Raw genomic sequence first — 26322 nt, 5'->3', positions numbered from 1 at the left:
ATATGATCACCACTTGCACTGGTTAATGATGTAGGTTTTCTGGGGAGGGGAAATGATGTAAAAGTATAGATTTCAAGGAATAATTTCTTTATTTCACCTCCTGTTTCCTAATTTGGGTTTTGAAATGTTGTTTCGGAATGAGAAGAGTATAATATTTCTGTCGACATGTCGTAAATCATAGTTTATACCCTTATAAAACACATGAGGTTCAGCTTGGTTTTAATGGAGAAGTATCAATTACAAGAAATAACAAAGTCATAGTTGCTCTATTTTTGTTTTTGAAAGAAATACCTCCATCTGTTTCTAATTATCCCTGATATTTGCTTTTTATGACTTCTAAAAGAAGTGTGTTTTTGTTTTTCGCAAATTCAGACAGAAGTTGCAAAGTAAAAATATAAAAATTCATAGTTCTAACTGAAAACTTTCCCTGTTTCGATGATTCTTTACAGAGGAAAGAAATTGTTTTTAACACATTTGTTATCAGTTTCGTTCTTTGTGAAACAAATTTCAGAAAGATTTTGAGGCCTAGCAATTTAATTCTTTTGTTTTGCAGATATTTGCCAGTTGGAGGAAATTAAGCTAGCACGGATATATAGACAAATATTTGAAAGAAAGTATGCATTTTCAAACACAGCCTTATAAAAGAAATTACTTTTGTAAAACCAAGACTGGAGAATCATGTGTGACACATTCCTCCGACATAAACGGTATTCATTTCAACAACTATTCTTTAAATTTACATATTCTGCATCTCGTGGCAACTGTTAACCATATAGAGTTACAGGATTGGATGGAATTATATCTGTAGAAAATACAGTAATCATGAGCAACAGTGATTCAACATGATCTCTGCCCCGCCTCCCAGACAGATCCGCTGTTGGTTCTCCGACAAGGTGCTTTATCAACAGTTCCCACCATGAAATATGTGTGGCTGTGCCGCTATGTAGTGTTGAGAGAGTGGGGACTGTATCTCTTGTCTCTGGTGTAGAGCTAGCAGTGTGAAGGCCGACAGTGTGCTCACACATAGATACTGGCAGGGTGTGAAGTGTAGATATACACATATACACAAATCTTGTGGTTGAAGGAAGACTGTGGAGCTGGTGTGTTGACAACACGGACAGAGAGTGACAGGAAGTAGGGGGATTTGAGGGGTTGGGGGGTTGATAGGTCACTGTGACATTTTGTGTGGACACAGAGATGAATAGGAGTGCCTGAAGAATCATGATACTATACATTTAGATATTATTATATTATTACAATTTACGGGCAATAATCCCTTCGTAATTGTGAGACATTTATTGAATTATCTTTTATGAAATATATCTGATGTCTTTCTTTGACCTAAAACTTATGCTGTACAGGTGATTATTGTAAAATTAGCTCATATGCTTATGAGGGATTTAAACAATTATAATTGGTCGGGTCCTAAACTTGACCAACCACTTGGTGATTAGATTTTAAAAGATTTTCTTTCAGTTGAGACACATGTGTTGCACTGATAACTATACATTCAATTTAGTAAACAAATGTGAGGTTTAACAGTCAAAAAACAGTAAACTACTGATCAAATAAAAGCTTTACATTTTAAGCAAAATTGTTATGAAATGCATAATGAAGGATTTGTAATATGTGTTATATTTGGGGGATTGCACTTTCTCAGTAAAGTACAGGTTCTAGTACTTTAGGGGGTTGAGTCCCATCCAGGAAATGAACTCTCACTCCCAGAGTCAGGGACCTAATTGTCAGCCATCTATTCCACTCAACCACTGCAATGAAGCATATGTTTCTTGTTATGATGATGGTTGATCTAGCAATAAGTTTGAAATAATATTTATCTGACTTTTATCTTTATACAATCCCCTTGCAGCGCCTTGAGCAGGCATATCTGTCTGGATTGCGTGCATTATAAATGCACTTTTATTATTATTATCTTATAAATGTCATAATTTAAACTATATTTGATAATAATGATCAGACTGTTTCCATTTCCTTTAGATGGTTGTAACATTGGTTCATGCAGTCAGGGCCTTCCCACAAATACAAACAACAAGTAGAAACACTTGCGAAACAGAAACTAACGCATGTCTGTTTAATGAAGTACTTCCTAACCAGTCCTCAGTTTGATTCATATGAACTTGGAGTGTCGTGATTTCACTTCAGTGTAAAGCATGATACACTTGGTTCCATGCTGACTGATGTATTGTGGGAACTTGTGGAGTCATCGTGAGTAGCTGCCGCAGCTCCTTGAGCATCACCAAACACTTCTACGGTTTTTAATGTGGTAATTTGAATTCTATATACTGTTTTATTGAGACCAATCTTGGGATTGTTCTCAATGTTGATATGGAATTAATATGTTAATACTCTGTGTACTGGTTTCTTCACAGGGTAAGCTCATTATTATTCCCTGACCTAAAAAGTCGGGGGGCATATAGTTATTCCAAATTATTTTGTCTGTCCATTGATCTGAAGATGTTTTGTTGAACTAATAACTTGAAAACTATTCTTTGGATTGTTTTCAAACTTTGGGACCACCTTCTTTGTCTAAAGGAGTGAAGCAGTGCACATTTTGATTCTGATATTTTATGGGTCTTTTAGAATTACAGCAATATACAAATTTGAACTTAGAAAAGGTTGTTCAAACAATAACTTGAAAAGTATTGTTTAAATGGTTTTCAAATTTGGAAAACAGCTTCTTTATCTAAAGTAGAGGTGTAGTTCAAATTTTGGTTCTAATTTTTAAAAGAGTTACGGCAATTTACATATTCCAAAGAGAATTTTTGTTCAGCCAATAATTTGAATGCATTTGAATGGATTGTTTTTAAATCTGTGGATGACCCTCTATGTCTATAGGAGATATGCAGTGCCACCATATAGCTGGAATATTGCTGAATGCAGCATAAAACAAGAAACAAAGAAACATAAAAACAAAGATGTCCAATACAAATCTTTATTTTGATATTTTCAATTAATCAATAATTATCATAAATGACATCTCTTGCACTTGGGAAAAAGTCCATCTTAATTTTGCTCTACCAATAACTTTACAATCATTAATGGAGTTTGGATAATGGCTCCTATTTTAATAGGAAAAGTGCAGTGCAAAGTGTTATAGACCCTTGAAGATCCGGGGTAGAATAGGTCTTCAGCAAGCCATGCTTGCCACAAAAGGCGACTATGCTTGTCGTAAGAGGCGACTAACGGGATCGGGTGGTCAGGCTCGCTGACTTGGTTGACACATGTCATCGGTTCCTAATTGCGCAGATCGATGGTTATGCTATTGATCACTGGATTGTCTGGTCCAGACTCGATTATTTACAGACCGCCAAGCATGTACAGTACAAGCAAGCTGGTGTGTCAGTATAATGTGTCAGATGGGGGTAAGCATTTGAGCATATGTTGTTGTTAGGGATCCCTTGTCATAGGTTGTTAATTGTGCTTGAAAAACATCATCTCCTCAGAGACCAGTGCACCAATGAAACTTAACATGTTCCAACCAACAATAAAACCCTGATTTGTTCAACAGGTTCAGATATGATTTTGATATGGCCTCCATAGCCGACACATTGACAGATATACTTATGACCATTACTACACCATTTTTGTATTGGATGGAATGAAGTTTGGTACATTTGGAGTTAGCAGTGGGTTCAACACATATGTTGGACTTTTGCTGATATTTAAGACGGGTTCATCAGCTCTAAGATGTGTGGTCAGTATTACCTCGCACCATTCTGAAAAGCATTGACTTACCTTTGCATGTGGACCGCCTCCGTGGTGTAGTGGTTAGAGCGTCCGCCCGGAGAGCGGAAGGTCGCGGGTTCGATCCCTGACCGAGTCATACCAAAAGACATTAAAATATGGTACTTGTTGGTCCCTGCCTGGCGCTTGGCATTAATGGGTACAACAAGGACTGGTCGGCTCGGAGTCACTGTGATGTGTCTGAGTGGGGTATTCATGCTTCACTGCGGCATGGTATCTCAGTGGGCTAGCACTATAAAACCAGCTTCAGTCTGGGCTAGTACAAGCAGCGGCACATACACGTACACACGCATGCACGAAATATGAGCGAAATATTCTCAAGCACGACGTTAAACCCAATTTCACCTCACTTCATCTCACCTTTGCATGTGTTTGTGATTGTTGCCACCAGATGGTCAGTTTACCCTCACCTTTTCATCAACACCTGGTACAGGTACTATCTGGTTGTGATTCATGAATGCAGAACAATACAATTGTAGCTGCTTTTAGCAGAGACTTTTTCTTATTATGGAAGTGATGTTGTCCTTTCATTTATAAGCTTATATTAAATATATTTTTAAAGTAGGTGATTTCGCCACTGAACAATGAACACTCCCTGTACTACACCTGCAATTATGTAGCTCACAATGGCGAGAACCTAGAACACCATGTGAATATGAAGATAATCACATCAGTGACTGCGCAGTATTAAAGTAATAGCTGATCTATTTTTACAAACCTTTTGTATTTTCTTGCATTTCCTAATTATGGCAAGTGTCATTAGATGTAGGTTTATAAGCACGGTTCACCTTGGGATGAGATGATTGCGTTATAATTATGGGAGATGTGCTCTGTATATTGTGAGCATGTAGGCAGGGTATTGTGGTTTGTTAGTTGACAGACAACCATATGTACATCATTGTACACATGGACCACTCAGCCATGGAAAGCCTCTGATTCAATGTCCAACAGGCATTTATAGTTAGTTTATAGTTTATTGTTAGTCTAGTCTGACCTAGGATCACCCGTGAAGGTCCGGGTTAGAATATTGGCCTTCAGTAACCCATGCTTGTCATAAGAGGTGACTAACGGGATCGGGTGGTCAGGTTCGCTGACTTGGTTGACACAAGTCATCGGTTCCCAATTGCGCAGATCGATGGTCATGCTGTTGATCACTGGATTGTCTGGTCCAGACTCGATTATTTACAGACCGCTGCCATATAGCTGAAATTTTGCTGAGTGCGGCGTAAAACTAAACTCACTCACTCACTCTGATCTAGGATCAGGTGTGTATTGTGCTGAGTGAGTGTCGTTTTACAGCACTTTCAGCAATATTTCAGCAGTATCATAGCGGGGTACACCAGAAATGGACTTCACACATTGCACCCAAGTGGGGAATCGAACCCGGGTCTTCTGTGTGAAAAGGGAATGCTTTAAAGTCTAGGCTACCCCAACGCCCGTTATTTTGTGCTGAATCCATACAATCAACCATGCTAAAAGCATTACATTATTTCCACTGTCAGCGTACTTTCAATTTCTGTTCTCAGCTTCCTGGGGAGTATGCATCATTACCTGTCTGAGCTGCTAGAGTAATAACTGTCACATTATTATGTCATCAAATTCACTGCTTGTTGAACAGAATCACCTTTGGAGAAAAGTCTCTTGATTATGAGACACCATGGGCACAATAAGTGGCTCTGCTGATGCATGTTGTGATAGAGAAAAACATTTTGTGGTAGCGAAATTATTAATATTCTTTCATTTGTAGCAACTGGTGACCTTGATCAGCAGAACTAACCTTTTCTGACAAACTGGTGCACAATTAATGTTTGTTTTTGAGTTTCTCGGAAATCAGATAGGTGAAGGCTATTCTCTTGTCAGTGCTGTCAGTATTGGTTTACCCATCAAATTAAGAATAGAACATTGTCATCGTCACAAGGCCACCTTGCTTACTACATCCATACAGAGGGAAACACATATATCAATAAATACATTAAGTTGTTAATCACTGAAGTAGGACAGACAATTAGGTACATGTACCTCTTAATATTTGTGCTTGTTTATGATATCAGTGAATAAAAAATACATTCCTACTACAGTAGAATACTTTTATAATGAACACGGATATAACGAACTGACGGCTATAGGGAAGTCCAGAATAAACCTGATATTATCATATAAAAAGCTGAATAGCGAACTACGGATATAACTAACTAATTTCAGTGGTCCCTTGGAGTTCGTTATAAAGGTATTTTACTGTATTAAACATTTATTAGGGATAATCAGATATTTAATTGTCCAGTGGTTCAAGCATCATGCCAAAGGCCTGAGTTTGATTCCCCCGATTGGCTACTGTGTGTGAAGCCCATTTCTGGTGTTGCCTGCTACATAATCTTGCTTTATAAAAGTGGCATAAAATCCAACTCACTCACTCACTCTCGACACTCTTTTTAAATACATATCTATAGGTTTGGCATTCTTCATGTAGTACACTGTTCACTGCAGTTTGTTTTTCATGTAGTAGTACACTGTTCACTGTGTGTTTGTGTGTGTGTGTGTGTGTAGTTTGTCAGACATGTAGTTCTCTCTCTGTGTGTGTGTGTGTGTGTGTGTGTGTGTGTTTGGTTGGAAAGAGATGAGTATAGAATCTGTACTGCTAGTAAATTTTTGGACACACTGATTTTTGTGTTCAGTGAAGGTAATAACACTAAAATGGTTTGGACTAAAGCAACTACGTGACTATATGAAACCAGTACATGTCATCTTCATGGCAGGGATGAAAGCTCCAAATGTTTCCGACCTCCCTGTGACAATGGGAGGATATGAATAAAGGGATTGGTAATTCCACAATTGCACAATGAAACCAAACCATTAGCTCATTCTTCCTCCTCTGAAATCATAATTGAGGAAATATTTACGTCGTTCAAACTTAACAAATTTTCAGTTCAGCCCGGGTAAATACCCTTGGAAGCCTGCTAGAAACACAGGGATACTTAATTTTTATTGTTAGGTGTATAATTCGGCATGTTTTGTGATAACGGTATTTTAGGGTACAGATGTTAGGTGAATGGTAGTACACTGGTACACTCAGTTCCATGTTTCTGGTTAGTTCTATTTTCAGTTATTAAACCACACTAATCCAGCTTCTCAAGTATTCAAGCAAAGGTTGAGCTTAGATTGTTTTGAGTACGAAACAAAGGGAGATAACTGTTTCACCTCTAAGGTTTGTTGCCGACATAGAAGAAATAGAAGATTGTTTGGCATATGGTCATTGAAATCCTGTATTTCTGTCTGAGCTTTGTATTGTGATAAGGGTACTCACTCACTCACTCACTCACTCACTCACTCACTCACTCACTCACTCACTCACTCACTCACTCACTCACTCACTCACTCACTCACTCACTCACTCACTCACTCACTCACTCACTCACTCACTCACTCACTCACTTACCCACCCACCCACTCACTCACTCACTTGACTGCCTCCGTGGTGTGGTTAGAGTGTCCTCCCGGAGAGCGGAAGGTCGCTGGTTCGATCCCTGACCACGTCATACCAAAAGACGTTAAAATATGGTACTTGTTGGTCCCTGCCTGGCGCTTGGCATTAATGGGTGCAACAAGGACTGGTCGGCTCGGAGTCAGGTGTCTGAGTAGGGTATTCATGCTTCACTGCGGCATGGTATCTCAGTGGGCTAGCACTATAAAACCAGCTTCAGTCTGGGCTAGTACAAGCAGCCGCACATACACATACACACGCATGCACGTCGTCATATGAGCGAAATATTCTCAAGCACGACGTTAAACCCAATTTCACCTCACCTCACCCGACCTCACCTCACCTCACCTCACCTCACCTCACCTCACCTCACCTCACCTCACTCACTCACTCACTCACTCACTCACTCACTCACTAGATATTCTTTCCTTCTGACTACTTGAAACTTCTGGGGTTTGTTTGTTTTTAGCACATCCAAAAGGAAGTTGCTAAGTGTTGTGCTTCTGTTATACATGTTCATAGGGAAGGCGCAAGTCTCATATTTCTATTTTGAAGTCAGTTGATCTGAATATACGGAAGGCTTTAGTTAACTGTGTTTTTATGTCAGTTTCCTTCAAGTTATCAGCACACTGTCATGGACAGTTGTTTGAATTTGTCAGTTAAAGACATATTCCCCATTTTAATGGTTGTGGAAGTGCACTAGGGCGATAATGGGACAACCTGGCCTGTGCAGTTCGTTTGGTTCTTTAAGGGGAGGGGGGATGTTGTGTGTGCAGACCTTTCCCTCTCCCCCTTTTGGAGCTTACTGAATATTTATACAAGGTGAGTTTTGTGTGTGAAGTGTTATATGGGTAAACACATTGCCTATCTTAAACAAACTGACTTTCAGAGCTCAAACTGAATTCATGCTGATTTCATCTTAGTTCCTATCATCATGAGATCAAAGAGGGCAAGAGGACCCATGTCATGTAAGGTTCCTTAGTTCAAAGTGCAGAGTTGTGTCCCTTGGTCATTGTGGGTTCAAATCCCAGTTTGACCCGAATGTGATGTGGATAGGTTTTTCAGCACCATACCTACAAGATTGGTTTCACCAAACATGTGAGACTTCTGACATTCTTCTCACATTAATATGACACGTCTTGATGTAACTGTACATTGTTCGAATCAGCATTGGGGCAGTGGGGCAGCCTAATGGTTAAAGCGTTCGATCATCAAGCCGAAGACCCAGGTTTGATTCTCGACATGGGTTAGATGTGTGAAGCCTATTTCTGGCGTCCCCCGCCATGATATTGCTGGAATATTGCTAAAAGCAGCTTAAAACCATACTCACTCACTCGAATCAGCATTAATCTTATTCTCTCCTTAGATCAGAGGACAATCAGCATCAAGATAATGAAATGCAAACAGATTAACAAATGAACATCTCTCATCAGACATCTGTCAAATACGCCAGTGATATCTATCTGAATTATCTGCTCCTGACAAGAGGTTTATTTGGCCAACTGCCACACGACGCAGCATGTGCCCCTCGAGGAAGCAGATACACAGAAGATGTTTTGTAGGTGTTCAAATTAGTGGGGGCTAATGCACAAAAAGTGTGTTTAATTTCCTGTGAGATGTGAGCAACCATTCCTTGCTGCCAGTGCTCCAGTTTCAAGCAACTTATTTTTGGAAACAGATAATTGGTGCCATATAATTGCACACCCATTGGATCCATGTTAAGTGGGGCAGCCATTGCTGTATGGGTATGGCAGCCATTTGTAATGTTTGTTTACGTTGATGAATTTTCTGAATATAGCTGTTGTTGCTATGTACTGCCATTAGACATGTTGTATGCATAGAACTATAGATGTATACACCGTGCTAAGTTCATATGCACGCATAATAAAACAATAAAATGATTGTTGGAATATTGATACACTTAGCATTGTAAAATCACTCTCTCACTCACTCACTTACTCACTCACTCACTCTCAGAAGTGCCTATGGCAGAGAGTGGGTGCAGAGTATTTATGAAATGAAATATAATCAAAGAAATTTTCTAAAATTTCCAAAATAGGAGTTACATCACTTGATTCATCAATCTGTTTATAACCTATCAAGTCAAATTGCAATATAATCGTTTTATATAATCAGTGTGTTGGGTTCAGTGCTTTTTATCTAGGTAGTGGTATAAATTCACAACAACACTACTCATTGATCATTGCTTGACACAGTCAGACTTGTTGAAGTCATAGCAGGGGCGATGGGGTGGCTCGTAACACTGAAGACCCGGGTTCGATCCCCCACATGGGTGCAATGTGTGAAGCCCATTTCTGGTGTCCCCTGCTGTGATATTGCTGGAATATTGCTAAAAGAAGCATAAAACCATTCCTACGCACTCGCTCAAGGCATCTTACCTTGAAGAGTAACAACTCAGTCGTATTCATTGGCCATAGTATGTAGTGGGTGGAGGGTTATCTGTGGATCCAGATGTGGGATGCTGGAGTGTGCACACAATTCTTATCATAAGTAGTAAGCTTTCATGCATTCAGACTTTTTATGGGAGTATTATGTACTGAAAGTAAACAATGTATAACTTAACTGGAAAAACAACAATTAATAAATATAAACTTTTATTTACTTTTGTTTTTGGGGTTGACTCCTATCTGGGATTCAAACATACACTCTAAGTGTTCCCCCTAGGATTCAGAAAGGGCAGGGTAACTTTAAAGAAAAGGGCACTTCATAATCAAAAAGGGCATTTTGGTGAGGATTATTGAAAAAATAACAATAACAAAATGTATATGAAGTCAAGTGCTCTTATAATTATAAAATTTTAAAGTTCATTTATTACTCTTCTCATGATCATTTTGTATTTTAAGATAAACATTTGGGGAAAAAAGCATTTCAAGACATTAATCTGTTGCCACATTTGTTTACAATTTCACAAAACACGCAAACAACAATTTACAGTTTTCTTTTCTTTCTTGCAAAGTATCTGTTAACAACTTTCTTCAAGTCAATGTCTGAAACTGACGATGCATTCAGGCTAATCATGAGAAGTCTGTGGCAATTTTGAACACTGAGTCTGTTTCTATGATCTGTCACCATCAGTTTCACTTTTGAGAACGCTCTCTCAACTTCACAAGTGGACAGAATCACAGTTGCATGAATGGAGAGTAACTGAACAATGTTTGGATACACTCAATTTGTGTTTGGTCGACATTAAGTCCGAAATGCTCTGCCAGCTGTGTTATCTGAAAAGAAAAAAATGCATGTAATTATAAAAAAATCAATTAAATCATTAAAATTAATTTTATTCCAGATAGAATTCTATTTCAAATAGGTTACTGGTCATCACAGGTAAATACTAACACAAATTACTTGATCATGATTCTCTGGGACACAAAGAAGAATCTTCTAAAAGTCAAATGTCATGACAGCATTATTACTATTAATAAATGTGATACCTCAGCATCCCCATGGAAAGTCAGGCCAAAAAAAAATAAATGTTATGGTTCCGATTTCCTACATTTCAGAACTAGGGTAGGTAGGTAGGGTTTGTTTGTTTTTTTGCAAAATATTTTTACATTACTCATCACGTCTCATGTGTCAGAAAATAAATTTAATTTATTATGTGGTGAGTAAAATTGTTAGGCTCAGCGGGAATATTTAGGGTCGGTCGGGAAATCGGAACCACAAGCCTTTTTTTTTTAGGCCTCAGGAAAGAAGGATCTCCAGCCTTCCTCAGATCAAGCACTGATAGATATGTGGTGTTGGGTGTGACCAGTACTTTATGTCTTGTGACCACCATCTTTCTTTGTTAGATTAGCTGACTCTGTCTCGTGTGCCCTTGAGTTTTCATAGGAAACTACCTCAGACTCGTCTAAGTCCGGTCTGAAAAAATACACCAAAAATACACCACCGAAACATAAGTATCTACTGTGGAGAGCTTCGACAAGGGTGTGGCTTCCCATTGTTTGAAATCGTAAAAAAGTTTTACTCCTTCAAGACTTACTTTTTTTATGAAATCGGCACTAAACACTAAAAACAAGGCTACTATGTTGAGCTGTTATGCAAGCTGTTTTAACTATTTCATTTCCCAGGACAAACAACAAAATAATTCAAGATCAATTTCAAATATTGCCGATGGATTCAAAATGGTGGACATTTTCGAGTTTCAGATTTTCACCTAAACAGCACAGTCACATGAATATCGGTCCCCCAAACGTACCAAAATACATCCCATGTAGTTCACACATCGTTGTCTTTAATAAATGAAGGTTTTTTATTTGAAAGGCATGTGAAAAGGAAAGGGAAATCAACGGCCTAAAATCACGAACTTACAGGCACATACCTATTCGGAGCGAAAAACTCTATTAGTCAGCGACACTTCCTTGCTTCAACCTTCACCGCTTCTTCTCTTTTCCTCTTGATTCTTTCCTTGGTAGGCATTGTGATTCGTAAGGCGAATTAAACACCTTTGACTTCGCCATGGTTTAAATGCCATTATCAAAACAATTTTGCGGCTCCCCTAGAAAGGGAGAGAACTCCGTCCTAAAATTCGGAAAATACACACGGGTTGTTGTAAAGTCAAACACTGTTGAAAAAGAAGGGGCAGGGCGCGGCACCCTCCTAAATGTGCCTAGGGGGAACACTAACTCTGAAAGTCATGCACCTAATCACCAGAGTCAGCAATCTCTCCCCACTCAGCCACTGCAATATAATTCTAGTCTTGAAATATTATTACTATCAATATGAAAACCCTTCACCCCCACATTTATGACTGTCCCATTACTGGTGTCATTATTAAAGGAGTGCATTAATTATGTTGATTATTGTGTTAAAAAACTCCATCACCAGTCGTTGTTTCCGGCAAGACTTTAAGGGTGTAATATTTCACTGATAAGGAATTCAGTCTCAGGCCATAGAGCACAAATTTCCTGTTGAACTACTTTCATACATTTTAGAGAGGCATTTTATTTAATTACTTAGTGGATTGTCAAATCCAAATATGAAGTAAAATTTGTAAAATAATCTGGCCACCAGTTCTGTAACATATGTAAGTGTTGAGAGGCAGCTTCAAGGTAGCACTACAGGACAAGTGTCCATGGCACTTTTGTTCCATGTCACGGTTTCTGTATTCACCAAGGGTCATAGGGATAGCCAAGTGGTTAAAGTGTTCACTTGTCATGCCAACAACGGGTTCGATTCCCCACATGGTTGAATGTATAAAACCCATGTCTAGTATCCCTGGCTGTGATATTGCTTGAATATTTCTAAAAGCAGTGTAAAACCATACTCACTCACTCACCCAACAAAATGACTATACATTTAAAAGATGGCTTTGAAGAACACTTGTTTATCTTCATTTAATATTCTGACCAATATTTTGGACATACTAATAACTAATAAAACCTGATTACTAATAATTAATAAACCATGTAATAACAAAAGTAGGCTGAATATAACCAAACACATTTTGAATTCAAGGTATTGCTAATGAGATATTTGCTACACAATATGTAACTGCCAGGTTATATGATGAAACTACAGCTAATTTTCCCCTGTGATGTGTTTTTGGGGGGATGGGGTAGGGGTTAAAATGGACTGTCTGTGCATCCATGTGTCCATCAATCCATGCACATTCGTCTTTTCCAGACCAGAACATAAATACTGTTCAATATTTTATCACCAAACCTGGCACATAGGTCTGGTGTTGAACTGGTGCCTTTTGGTGCTTTTGGATCTCTGAATAAAATATCTTTTTGCATTTCCATGGCATCAAGTTTGACTTTGACTGAATTTGGTGGCAGTGCTCCTGGAGCAGAACTTGAAAGCTTTCAATCCTCTCCTTCCACACATGTCATCGTATCCCAATTGCATAGATCGATGCTCATGCTGTTTGTCACTGGATTGTCTGGTCTAGATTTGTTTATTTATAGACTGCCACCATATAGCTGGAATATCGCTGAGTGTGGCATAAAACTAAACTCACTCACTCACTCACTGCTTTATACATGTAAAAACATTTGACATAGTCATAACTAGTTGACATATTCATGAAGAGTGTGTTGCCATTGCAGGGGATGTTGATGACTTTGTCCTCTTGTTTTCCTTATCGATAATACCATATTTGATTTTCAAAATTTACATTGTCATTATTTAAGCAGTAAGCATGTCAGAGATACAGTTGAATGATTTACGAATCATTACAGCTTGTAATTTAATTTTGCAGGAAATGAGGGGAGCTTCCTGCAACAGTTACACAAGATGACATCTGCTGGATCAAGAGGGTCAGAGGTCATACCGACAGCCCATCTGTCTCCATCGGCCTCTGTGACCTCATCCCAGGTGCCAGCACAAAGCGATGGACTTACAAATGTCAGTCCCACTTCCTTTACGGATGTCGCGTCGACCCAGGCACAATTGGCAAACCAGAATGTATCAAACTTACAGTCTCCATACATCAGTATTAGAGCAACATCATCAACCTCACAGGATGCCAGTGTGTACATATCAAGGACAGGCTTGGATAGCAACGTTGTTCCTCCCTTAGCAGATGTGATTCCAACGGCCCAAAGCATGCCACCATCTTGGATTCCATCTTCTTCTCTGAATCCAAGCACAGAATACTCATCAGGGTTTTCAAGAAGTGTTTCCATGACTCCCAGCCTTCCTCTGACAGCAACTCAGTCACAGACTGATGTCATCATTCCATCAATTTCTGAACAGTTCTCGACCTCCAACATGGCATCGACATCTGCAGACGTCATCGATTCATACAGCACCATCCAAACATCCCAGTCAACGCCTCTAAAAGTGCCTACCGCACCCAAGACAAATAATATCTTGCCTACGGATAAGACTGTGAAAACCCAACCAACAAAAGATTTAAAACCAACAACATGGTCACACATGGCAACAGCACCGCCTGTGATGGCCACAAGTTCCATTGGTGCTGGGATGTTTTCAGGGGAAACAACTCCTGGACGGAAAGGTGAAAACAAAACTGGTGCTATTGAACCATCTTCAGGTTTGTCTATTTTCTATTTAGTAGTTTGACTATTTTCTTGGTGCAGTGATTATCTATGTTACTATTCACTGAGCATGCCAGAAACCCATGATTCTGAGTTTGAATCCTGGCTCGCATTATTTATGCTTCTGGGTTTGTCAGTACCATACCTGTACCAGGAAAAGTACAATAATCTTGAATGACAATTCTAGCACGACATTGTGTAATACTCGATTCTGTTTGGCTGAGAGTTCATCAAAACCTTATTTCAATGACAGTTTAAGACCGCTAATTAAAATGACCAGTTCACCGCGTATGAATACAACGAACTCGTTGACCCTATTGTTTGTGAACAAACATGTCGGACATCGGCAATTTCTGTCTCGGCAGCATCTCTGGTGTTTTTGAAGTAAAAAGCAGTGTTTGAAATAAGCCAAAAACCCAGGCAGACATCTGGTCTGGTAACTTCAAAAACTTACAAGCCCAGAAGAGATTTAACCAGTCCTTCTTAAACACTAAATATACAGTGCCAGTGGACACGTTATCTGAATGTTTTTTTCACCCGTCCATCGGGCTGACTAGCTGTAATATTAGGCTGTCCGGCAGGAGTCTAGCCTGTCTCGGTCGGTCGGACAGGCCTTATTTCATACACTGGTAAAAAGCGAATGGTTTGAAGAAGAATTTCTTGACCCTAATCCCAGTGAAGAAACTACAAAGCTGGAAAATCCGTCAGCAGCGCAAAAGCGGCAGTATATTCAAACCGGGTCCAGATCTACGTGTGTTATCGTCGACAACACACGTCGGCCCACACGTCCTAACCTGACCGCTTCCGTCCCAGCCGTAATGCCCAGTCCTTCCACTTCCACTGTCCATGTATCCCACATAAAACGTGGCATGTCGGGTCTTTTCCCAATTGGGAATTGTAGGATGGTTATCAACAATTATTTCCGTGAATAAAGTTAGCGGCGACTAAACTTAGCGAGTTCACGGCTTGAATTTGGGCGAGTCGATTGTCATACAGTAGAGGAGATCAATAATTCGCTTGAGAAAAATCAAATAATTGTACTTGCTCACAGTATAAACTGTATTTTTTTTATTTATGTATGCTACTTGTTACAAATACAAGCATACTGGTTCCTGAAATAAAGCATTTATGTTGTTGAAAATGTCTTATTTCGCGCATTACACAACCTGTCCCTCAACGGAACGATTCCAAGCGATTTCCAGGAAAAAGTCCTCTTCGCACCTTGTGTTATTGCGCGCCAAACAGTTCGGTTTCAAAATGCTTATCAGTCGTGCTAGAATGAAGATAAAGCTACTCTGTTTTCAATTTTGCGGTCCTTTATCGTTGATTTAAGACCGCTCAAGGACCACAAAATTGAAAACAGAGTAGCTTTATCTTCTAAGTAAGTCACTAATACAAGGGATCCAATAATGGACTATTATTAAGTTGATTGCACCACTTTCATTGTCTGAAAACAAAAACAACTCACACCTGTAGGTCATGGACTGACAAAAGTCCAAGTTTCCTACAACATTAAGTTAAACGCTCTAACTGAACTTAAATGCTGTTCAAAGTGTTGTTAAGCCCCACTCAGTGATTCAATCACTACATCACACAGCACTGGCTAAACCAGCCCAGTCATTATGCTGTCAAGTTCATGGAAAAAATTACAACCGCTCAAACAAAAATAGCCGCCAGTGAACAGCTTCTGACAGATTTCCAAATAGATCAATTATTTAGAAATTGGCTTGAAAACACACAGAATGTATTTTGATCGTTTTGTCTCATGTAATGCTACATGCTTGTAGTGCAATTCAAAGTGGAACAGTTTTGATGTGAAATCAAATGTCTCGCCACAGTCTGGCCTCTACAAGGTTAAAGGTCATTGGTAATAATGGTTAAATGTGCTTGTTATCGTGTGCAATCATGAGAAACCAAAGAGGAAGTACCTAGCATAGGAAGCAGGTGGGCTTTCGTACCACAACATAGTGCTGTCCTACAACTTGTTATATGAAATATCTCAATACTACTCTTGACTATCATGCTCTTCGCCAGTTTTTATATTGTATTGTTCAAAATAAAAATCAAATTTTAAAAGTAGATACTAGTTTTCAATTCTTTTCTGTGATATTCAAGTTGTTTTACTGTCGTTCGTCGACATGTTTTTATAAGTTAACTGTGCTTACTGTGAATTTAAAAGGTGTTCTAGTCACGATATGGCTGCAATATTGCCGATGTGACTTATAATCTTAACTCATAACTATGAATTAGGAAAGTTTGGCCTGTTACACCGGGTTCGATTACCCGTATGGGCACAATGTGTGAAGCCCATTTCTGGTGTCCTCAGCCGTGATATTGCTGGAATATTGCTATATTTATACCTATCCAGTAAACATAAGCAGAAACTAGGCTGCTGTTTACAAGTGGTTAACTAGGGGATGTTTACAAGCAATACACAAGTGGTTAACTAGGGGATGTTTGCAATACACAAGTGGTTAACTAGGGGATGTTTACAAGCAATAACCAGGATACTGTTATAAGTGGTTAACTAGGGATGTTTACAAGCAATAACCAATACACAAGTGGTTAACTAGGGGTGTTTACAAGCAATACACAAGTGGTTAACTAGGGGGTGTGTACAAGCAATAACCAGGATACTGTTACAAGTGGTTAACTAGGGGATGTTTACAAGCAATACACAAGTGGTTAACTAGGGGATGTTTACAAGCAATACACAAGTGGTTAACTAGGGGATGTTTACAAGCAATACACAAGTAGGGATGGTTAACTAGGGGGGGTGTACAAGCAATAACCAGGATACTGTTACAAGTGGTTAACTAGCATACTGTTTACAAGCAATTAACAAGGGTACTGTTACAAAGCAGTTAACTAGGGGTCTGTTTGCAATTGGTTATCTAGGGTGTTGTTTACGTGCAGGTGGAGAAGACCAGTCATATCCCAGTGACTATTGATGCTCCTATTGTCAATGACTGGATTGTATGGTTCAGACTTGATTATTTACAGACCTCCACTTACAGCTGGACTATTGCTGACTGAATGCTGTGAAAAGACAGGCGGACATATTTTTCTATCTGGTTTAATATATGCTTAGAACAAAGCTAACATATAAACAGACATTTTCAAATTGTTTATCTACAAGCAGAAAATTTGTGAACTTTCACAAGTAAGATAATTGTAAAATAAAGAGAAAATTTTAACATGGAGAACAATGTAGACTATTGTGTGTGTAATGAAAGTGTGTCACTTAGTAATGATTTTCGTTTGTCTGTCTCTTGATGGGGGCTCAGCAGCAGGCGGTCTGCCCTTTTGATGCTGAAGCAGACTACTTCAATGTGACATTGTTAATAGTTTCTGAGTGGGAGAAGTGCTTGGACACTTGAGAAGATGAAACTGTTGATTGTGCCCAATGTGTGAAACCATCAAAATCTGGAGCATTGTTTTCCCTTCCAATAAATTTGTTGAATATGTCCTGAATAAATATTCTACAGGCATTTGTGATGGAGCAGACTGTAGCAGACGTCAACTCACTCATTTACTCCCTCCCTCACTACCTCCCTCATTCCTTCAATTTCACTCCTTCCCTGCCTCCCTCAGTCCCTTTCTCCCTCACTTCCTCACTCACTGATTCACCTTCACTCTCTCACTCCTTCACTCACTCATTCCCTCCCTCACCTTCCTTTTCTTCCTCTCTCCCTCACCTTTTCTCACTCACTCACTAACCTTTAGTCACTTTCACTCACCTTCACTCAATCACTCACAGCTGTGATACAGAAAACTTAGCACAGGACATTCATGCACTACAGGCACCTGTGTTACCAAAGGTTTCAGATGGACTGACATGAAGTTAATGCCCCTCCTCCAGCGACTGTCACTGGGACTCAGGCAGCCATATAAACCACATGTTGCTTCTGGTTGCAGGCATGCCGAAGGAAACAATTCTCATCATCCTGGTACCTGTCTGTGTTGTGGCCCTGCTTATCTTGGCTGTCGTCTTGGTTACCTGCATCAAACGCAGGAAGAATGCGAAAAAGGTAAACTTGGGATAAGGAAAAAATATGTTCAGTTTCCGTGGCAACCAATGTGAGCATACAGCAGTGGTAATTGTGTGTAAGATTCTTCACCGTCTGTTTGTAGAGGGTTAAAAGAAGGTTGTGGGCTGATTAATGGATCAACATAGCATCAAGTAAATAAACTATGTGGGGAAATTTAAACAATTTATGTTAAATCTAATACCCCAGTATTTCCATTATGTTTTCTGTTTGTTTCTTGGCTGCTATATTTATTGCTCAGGGGATACAGGTTTTATGCCCCTCTCCTTGAGCCTATTGATTGGTACAACATGTATTTCCTCCAGATTGATCATGAGAGCTTTCCATTTCATAACATTTCTTTTACTGCCTCCTGATAATTATCCTTACTTAGTACTCCAACTTCTATATGCCCTTTAAAAAGTGAGTGAGTGAGTGAGTTTAGTTTTACGCCGCTTTTAGCAATATTCCAGCTATATCACGGCAGGGGACACCAGAAATGGGCTTCACATATTGTACCCATGTGGGGAATCGAACCCGGGTCTTCGGCGTGACGAACGAATGCTTTAACCACTACGCTACCCCACCGCCACGCCCTTTAAAGAAGTAGTGGAATATTTTTGTAAGAATGTTATGGTTATGGTTATTGAGAGCTAATGTTACAATTCTTGTCAGAGTGGCATCCCTTAGGTGTGCCAGGATCTGTTGATTGTTATAACTATTCCATGATTTATATGATCATGATTCTTGGTTTGCCTTCACTGTACTCACTGGCCAGAGTGGTTAACATATGTTGGTGAGCTTTACTCCCAAAGTTTGCTTTCACATGGCTCAAACTCTGAACAAAGCAGCAAGAAGCATCAAAAATAGAGGAGGAACATGATGCGAAAGCATTTTAACTAAACTGAAGAAGATAGGTAGGCTGGCGGTTCAAGGGTTCATTCATGAGGCCAAATACCCTGGTTCTATGTCCCATATATGTTCAATATAATGTTAAGCCAGTGTTAAGCCGTGATAGTACTGTATATTGTTAAAGCTGTGTATCCATGGTAACCATACTCATTCTAGACAATCATGTTCTTGTTGAGGCAATATGTTTAGGTGAAATAACTTTTTTCGTATGTGTGAAAAATAACTAACGGAAAAGACATTTTCAGGGTATCTCTTATCCAAAATGTTACCTGAATACATTGCCTTGTGTGTAGTATTCATTAAGCATGGTTCAGTCTGTTACCTATTGTAACCTGTTGTAACCTATTATCTGTTGTTTCACAGTTTAGCGAGACAGCAGATTTAATAAAGTAATACTTTTAGAAGTCTCTTGAAAGGAATGGAAATTTGGCAGCTGTGTGTTAAAATCAAAGGTAAATAACCAGAAAGACGAATGTGTGTTGTGTTTAGTATGTGGAAGCTCATGGACAATTGTGTTTAGTTCAAGCCATGCACTTAGAATCATGTTTTATACACACAACATGATTGTATTGCTTTCAGCAAACCGTTGCCCAGAATCCAGACCTGTGGGTGAATACACGGGCAGAGATATCCCTGGTACCCCAGACCCCCTCTGCCTTAGAGACCCCCACAGAGTTAGTCCCTGGATTTAAGCCAGGTGAGTTAACACACTGTATCCCTGGTACCCTAGACTAACGTTTAGTCCCTGAATACATATAATTTTGATAGTAGCAAATAAACCCATTTAAATTGAAAAGGAGCCCAAGGGAAACCAGAGATTCGTGAACCTGAGGAAATCTAGACTTGCTTCATTTAGATCTTCAGCGCTGCAGGGAGGGCTAAGCATTGAGGAAAATAATGTTGTTCAGGGACTGTGAGACAGACTACTGGTACCCCAGACCCCCCTTGTTCTTCTTGTGAAATTTTAAGGTTCAAGTGTGTGTATGGTTTTAGTAGTACACATTTGAAGATACAGTTTTTGGTTCCCTTTTCAATTTAGAGTTGTTAAATGTTCAAGTAGCCTTGCTCTGTGTTGAAACACTGCATGTTTAAGTGCTGAACAAAGGCTTAACTGCCATAAACAAAAGTTTGATGCACAACTTTTAGACCATAATGGCGGTTCATGTTACTGATATATTTTTCCTTATCCTGACTCATGCTCTTTTTGCTTGTCTTCTTCTTCTTGCGAACATAGTGGAACACTTGTATCTCCCTAATTGAAGCTCCCTTCAATGTAAAATCACTAATTAGTACTCACCACGAGTTACCTCCCTTCCACAAGCGCGGGAACGAGGGCGCCACCTCCACCCATGTGCCTCACTCTCTCCTTCTTCGCCCAGTGAGCTGGACGTGAGAGCGCCTGTGTCTCCCGACACACTATATCCTTTGATTATATTTAGTTAGTTACCTCGTATAGACATCTATAGAGGTTAGCTAGTATCCTTCAACAATTATATATTGATATTTAGTCGTGTTTCTACTGTTTATTCACGGGACGCCGTGTTGTTTCAGTGGATTACGTTGATAAAAATTCTGTACAGTTGCACATTACGTTTTTTATTCTGCTGCTGATCCGCATTTAATATGCCCTAGCTGTACTGCGCCATGTTTCATTTTATTCACGTTGCAGTTGCGGTACTAAATTATCCAATTCTGCCTTTAATAAATAAATACTTTGCGTTTGAGAACGCGCAGCAGATAGGTCGCTTATGCAGAGTCTAGCCATGACTGATACACCTGAACCCTCGCCAGTCTACTGCTGTTGGTCGACCCCCTCCCGTCTGGTGTTCGCTAGAGTGGTGGAGAGGCGTGGGGCGTAGTCCGCCCGCCTCCAAGAAGCGTCCTGCTTCCCCAGACATCCCATCGCCGCAGCCGAAGACTAGAGGGTTTCTACTGCATCTCAACGCAACCTCTGAGGGGAAATCAACGAAGTCTACTTGAACCTTCTCAGCCGAGATTGTTCCCGTCGCAGATTTGGGCCTGTATGATGATCAGCCGATCATCATACCTGATGTACATCAAAGAATGACCGATGTCGGCAACAGTGATGTCAGCGCAGATCAACATGCAGCCTGATGTACCAACGCGCTGATATTCTATGATCTTCCTGAGGGTCCCGTAAGCTACCAACACTCAGCGCAGACTTCGCACCCCAGGGCAGCGTCGACCTCTGAGGGGAAATCAACGAAGTCTACTAGGACTTTCTCAAGCGAGATCGTTCCAGCCGCTGAACTGGGCCTCTACGATGATCAGCCGATCATCATCCCCAACGTCGCCGCCACAAGAAGCGACCCGGAGACAGCTACAGTGACATCAGCAGAGATCGCCATGCAGCCTGATGTCTCTACACTGGCGTCAGGCGACTTCCCTGAGGGCCCCGCCCGCTAACATCGCAGAGAGGGCACCTGACTACCGTCGCAGACCATCCCAGATGAACTGTTGCGGCAAATCATGATCATGATGGACGGCCACTACAGACTGGAGAAGCAGCCAGCCCAAGGCCTGAGCCTTCGCGAAGGTTCCAACGCAGACGACACCCCAGAGGCACCCCCGTCAGCGTAGCAGCCACGACGAAGCCACCTTCGCGAAGGAAGTCGCAGACCACCTCGACGAAGGACCCAGATGTACAGCCTTCGCGAAGGCCTTCGCGAAGGCGGGATAGATCATCACCTTCCTCGGCTTCATCCTTAGATGCGGACTCAGACCACCAGACCTCACGGAAGCCTTCGCGAAGGTCAAGTCGCCGTTCCCCAGGACCGGACGCAGAGGAAGCTTCGCGAAGGCCCGCGAAGGACACCTGACTACACAAGAGCTTAGCGAAGCTATCAACATTCTCCTCACAGGTCTCCGAGAAGGTCAACCCATAGACGCAGATCACGCAGATCACCACGTCGATCGCCTCACAGGTCACCACACAAGTCTGCACACAAGTCTACAGTCAGGTCTCCCCGAGCATCACCCGACATAGAGATAGAAATACACAGTCCACCATCAGAAGAGCATCAACCTCTCATCAGCGATGCTGGGATAGAAGATGATGGAGGCATCATTTTCTCAGACGCTGAGATACGATATAGGATGGTAAACAACCTAGATCTCTCTTCACCTTCCAAGAGTGGCAACTCGGCGCAGACATACCTGATAAAGGAAGACGATGCAGACGCCATCACCTTACCTCCGATCGACTCGATTGCTGCGGTGCCACAGAATGTGGACACAGCCTACCATAAAGCCATAAAAGTTCAAACGCCAGAGGCATATGTTCTTGGCCTTAATAGATCTAGAACGATCAATGAGATTCTTATCACCAGATTTCGTGACACGACTTCTGAAGATGATAGGATGATCTACTCGGCTCTACTTATGCAGAACCAGCAAGGACCACACCCTGTATGAAGCTAACGCTCATATATTGATGGGACTCTAGACACCCGGCTAAGGAAGTCCCAGGCCACCTCCTTGAAGGAGCTAGAGCCTCACCAGTTACAAGGGACGCGCAGAGGAGTAGCTTCACCGACCCCACATATTGCTGAGTCGCGGCAAAAAACTAAACTCACTCACTCACTCATTCCTCCTGTTGAACACAGAGGTCGTTCGCGAAGCAAGCGCTCATATATATATATACTGATCGGGCTCTGACTCGATACCTTCGCGAAGGTCGCGAAGGCTAAGTGGCTACAAGTCTACTTCACCCAGAAAATCTAGAATGGATACTTCGAGAGCTTCGCGAAGTCTCCGGCGTCCACCGAGGAAATCTCCTCCAAGGTCTCCATATATTAGCCACTCGTCATATATAGCTACTTTCGTCAGTCCGTTCAAGACATCGCATAAGTTGTCTATCAACTGTATGCCATATGCCATCTATAAGCCTACGCGAAGACAATTGCACAGGCTATTTACAACACAGAACGTCGCTGTATTAATTAGTCAACGACGTTTCATAGATCTTCACAGGAATCAACCTTTCCGTATAGATTGCTAGAATATGCAATCCCGGACTACGATACGATTATCTACATGCGTGACCATTACGCACATCTGCAGACAATTCAATATCGAAATTGAACAGCAGCCTTGTTACAGCGAGTATAACTCATAATCGTCAAAGTTTCTGAGAAGAAATATGTACAACAAGTTCAGCTTTAATTCTACAATTATGACGATACATTCATGTATACAGTCTACAAGCTGACAACTTGCAAGTTTATTGTACCTTTATATAAGGAAGTCGGAATTATATTCAAAACTGAAGTTACTTTCACGACAGCCAGGAAAATAACCTACCCAGCATTAATATTACAGAGCGAGGTATTTGGCGAAGGAGGTTTAGCGTTTACCTTTAACCCTCGAAACACGTGGTCACTCAGGTAACTTCGGGAAGCTACGGTGAAAACCGGCGATTATGCTAATATCAGCGGCGGCAAGATTTTATACAAGTTTTTTCCTGCTACACCGGTGACATCACAGTGGCGGGTATTCTACAGAATCAAAATGCCTTGTTCTGATTGGACGCGTTGGACAACGACCTCGCAGAGGTCGATCTTAGTTCACAGTTCAAGACTTACGTTACAAGTGACAACTATATATCAGTGAAGCGAGCAAGCCTCCTTACAGTCCAGTTAATCTGAACCTTCATGATTGGGCTGCTTTCTTCAGATTAGAGACCTCCCCTGTCAAGTTAGGGCGAGGGCACGGCAGTCAGGCGATTTTTACATAAAGTTCAACGAGGACAGACACACCTGGTTGTGCACCTACATCGTCAAGGACTCGCGTGAGCTAATAACCTAGACGACGGGATACAAGTGGATCTAAATCCACAGCGTCTCAGACTACAGCTGAATTTCATCATCAAGCTACTAACACAACTAGATGGTTAGTAAACCTACTTAAGCTTTCTGATTGGAGAATTAAAGCGGAAGTTTCACCCTCCAACTTGGGGATCTGAATATTGTGCTCCCAACACCTCACAAGTGAGGTTTATGAACACGCCTGGATGACATACTTGGACTCCATGATCACGATGATTCTATCACGATGGCCAGCAAGAGCACTGTAAATTTATCTCCACCGAACCAAACAGGAAGGAAAAACCAGAAACATCAACTTAGGGAAAAGTGCAACAGTATTATTTCCTCTATCAGAACTGTCATACTACTGCATACAAGACGGATGGACCCAATCCGACCCTCCATGAAATCTCATGTACTATATCTACACAAATGTTATTTGAAATTGGATCAGATCCGAACTGTCATATCTGAGAGATATCACCACCGAGGGACGTCTCAGGTATACAAGATCCATGGGCACAACAGTTGGACTGGAGAAGATAAGTCAATCTTACAGATTTCTACTTATCTTATAACAGTACTAAATAGCTACATGCTATATATAATTTGCTTAAGTATCATAACTATGATTATTACATCATACAATATACAAGTTAACAACTCTACAGAGTTTTTTGTTAATACATACGTTTTAAGTTAATCATATCTTAAGAGTAGTACTATGGTTACATGATAAATGCATTAAGCTAAACAAACTCTACAGAGTTTTTGGCTATTATATCTGTAAGTTAATTATATCTTAAGCATGTACTATACTCATATTGTAAAAATATATTAGCTAACAAACTCTAAAAGAGTTTTGCTATTATATAGGTAGCATATTTTAAGCCATTCATATCAATGCGTTTATATCATATGGTATATTGGCTAACAAACTCTAAAGAGTTTTTTGCTATTATACAATGTGTTAAGTGTCAAGTATTATCTTGCATGTTACATTATCATGTTTATTAGCTAACAAACTCTACGGAGTTTTGCTATTATATATGTAACTTAAAAGTTCATATATTGACTATATTGTGGTATATTAGCAGACATTTGGCAGGCATATCATCATGTGTTTAACATGGTTACATTATAACATTAGCTAACAAACTCTCAGTTATTGATGAATGTTGTCCTGTTAGCAGACATGGACAAGCAGACACACAGGTGTAAAACAAGACATTGAGTTTTAAGGTTGCGGCTTCATATCTATTTCACAGTTAGAAATTGTGTCAAAGCTATATCATATAGGTATTTTAGCTATCGAACTCTAAAAGTGACTAGGTAAGAAGAGCGTGTGGTTAAATAGACAAATCAAATTATATAGTATGGTTACATTATAACATGTATTAACTAACAAAACTCTCGCCTGTGAGATATCAACAAAACATTATATATAGCTAGCTTAAGTCTAATCTTATCTTAAGCTTAGTACTATGGTTTATAACATTATCAAATATATTAACTAATAAACTCTACAGAGTTTTTGGCATTTACCTTTAAGTCTAATCTTATCTTAAGCTTAGTACTATGGTTACATTATAAATCTATTAACTATATCTCTACAGAGTTTTTGGCACAGTTAATTATATCTTAAGCACAGTATATACTCATATTGTAAAAATATATTAGCTAACAAACTCTACAGAGTTTTGCTATTATATATGTAGCTAAAGCTTATTCATATCTTAAGCTCAGCATTATATCTATATCATATAAGTATATTAACTAACAAACTCTAAAGAGTTTTGCTATTATATAATTAGCTTAAGTTTAATCATATCTTAAGCTTAGTACTATGTTTATATCTTAAAGTATTTTAGCTAACAAACTCTAAGGAGTTTATACTAGCATATTAACAAGCTTAAGTCTATTAGTCTTAAGCATTGTATTAATGTTATATATACTTTATCATAATAAGTACATTGTAATAACCTTTATATGGCAGCTGATAAGTTTGCAGCAGGAATTCATCAGTTCAGTGCCTTTATGAAGTTCCCATAGGGTTATTACAATCATCACAGTTCAAATCACTAATTATTAAAATCCAAAGTATTATATATTCCCACCTCCTTTGCCGTAGGATTCTACAAGCAAAAAGAGCATGAGTCAGGATAAGGAAAAATATGTAATTTTTAGAGTAAAATTGATATTTTATACTTATCCTGACTCATGAGGTAAGCCCTCCCATCCTCCCCACATAACACTTTGGATTTCCCTGTAAATTCAAATGTTGGGCTCAGTAT

General features: G+C 40.0%; 1 pseudogene; it reads left to right on the top strand.

The window, feature by feature from the left end:
- Nucleotides 1-2180: 2180 nt before the first annotated feature.
- Nucleotides 2181-26322, top strand: part of LOC124283134 — a 39011-nt pseudogene continuing 14869 nt past the window's right edge.

Source organism: Haliotis rubra, unplaced genomic scaffold (genome assembly GCF_003918875.1).
Source record: "Haliotis rubra isolate DU_JTF1 unplaced genomic scaffold, ASM391887v1 Scf31, whole genome shotgun sequence".
Classification (NCBI taxonomy): Eukaryota; Metazoa; Mollusca; class Gastropoda; order Lepetellida; family Haliotidae; genus Haliotis; species Haliotis rubra.
Note: the sequence above shows the minus strand (reverse complement) of the source record. Positions and strands in the feature narration are given on the sequence as shown.